The following is a 1,568-nucleotide window of genomic DNA, read 5'->3' as shown; positions in this document are numbered from 1 at the left end:
CATGGAAGAGGAGGGTAGTTGTGGGGTATCCCTGACTCAGCTATAACCAGGAGAGAGATGCTGGTGTCCTCACTGGTCCTGGACCTCTGCCGGAGGTGGAGCTATTGCAGTGGTCTGGTCTGGCAGGAGCAGAGGTTATGGGAATCCCTATTTGACTCTCATTTTGGCCAATATACCTTAAAGTATACTAATTGCACAAGGGTTCCTTGAGATGTTCTGCAAAACAATGAATCCTGTGCCCACTCTCTGGTCTCGGCCACAGAAGCAAGATGATGAAGGGAACATCATTGTTTGGAAAGCATTGCAATGAGACACACATGTTGTGCTGCCATTGTGGCTCTAAGGCCTACCACCTTCAGAAGTCGACCTGTGGCAAATGTGGCTAACCCGCCAAGTGCAAGAGAAAGTATGACTGGAGTGCCAAGGCTAAAAGATGAAATACCACCGGGACTGGTCGAATGAGGCACCTAAAAATTGTATACCGCAGATTCAGGCATGGGTTCTGTGAAGGAACAACACCTCAACCCAACAGGGCAGCTGTTGCAGCATCCAGTTCATCTTAAGAATTTCAACAATTAGTCATGCAATAAATATTCTGGTTTAAAAATAAAAAATAAGGAAAAAAGAATCCTGTGCCCAAATACACTTGGAGAACTCAGTACCACCCAGTTAGTTCTTAATTGCAAGAAACGGAAGCCAACTTTCCTAATTTAAGATTAAAAAGGATTTATTCTAAAGATCTTGGGTAGCTCATAGAAAAAATCAAGGTCAGAGGCAAAGTAGCCAGGAACAACACTTAAAGTCACATTGTATGATGGACCCCAGGAAGACCCTACTGCTGCATAGACACCTTAGCTTGTGCCACTAGCTCCATCTACCCTGGGTGCTGCCTCTAGGACCACCTATATCCCCTGCCACCACAGCTGCTGCCACCTCCCTCACCACTACACAATGGGCTCTGCATAGTCTCACTTTTCTGCATCATGAGTTTTGGATTCAAAGCCTGGGGAAAATACATGTGACTGGTGGAAGGAGGTCACGTGCCTCCCACCTAGCTGCAAGAGAGGCTGGGACGATGTGGATCGGCTTCATAGAGCTTCTGTTCTGGGTGTAGCTTCTTACTCAAAACGTGAGGCAAATCCTCAAACATGGGAAGGAGAGCAGATGCTGGGTGGCCTGAAAGAATGACAAATGTTCTCTATACTGTGGCCCCTGAACACTTCCCTGGAGTTCTATGCAACACTCTAGGACAAAGTTTCTCAGTTTCAGCACTATTGACATTTGGGCCTGGATACTTCTTTATTATGGGATGTCCTGTGCATTATAGGATGTTTAGCAGCATCCGGGCCTTTACCCATTAGATTCCAGTAGTGCCCTCCCAGTTGTGACAACTAAAAATGTCTAAATACATTGACAAGTGTCCCCTGGGGGACAAATTCACCCCTGCTTGAGAACCACTGTCTAGAAGATCTGAAGGAAATTTGTAATACATTTGGGAATGAGGACTGGTTTGTCCTGATTTCTCAAATTTATTTGACCATGGAAAAACTTTTTCTCTAACACAGGAA

General features: G+C 45.5%; 1 pseudogene; it reads left to right on the top strand.

Moving 5' to 3' along the window:
- The first annotated feature begins 269 nt into the window (after positions 1-269).
- On the top strand, positions 270-563 carry LOC111554410 (annotated as a pseudogene).
- The last annotated feature ends 1,005 nt before the right edge of the window (positions 564-1,568 follow it).

This window comes from Piliocolobus tephrosceles, chromosome 15 (assembly GCF_002776525.5).
Source record: "Piliocolobus tephrosceles isolate RC106 chromosome 15, ASM277652v3, whole genome shotgun sequence".
Lineage (NCBI taxonomy): Eukaryota > Metazoa > Chordata > Mammalia > Primates > Cercopithecidae > Piliocolobus > Piliocolobus tephrosceles.
Note: the sequence above shows the minus strand (reverse complement) of the source record. Positions and strands in the feature narration are given on the sequence as shown.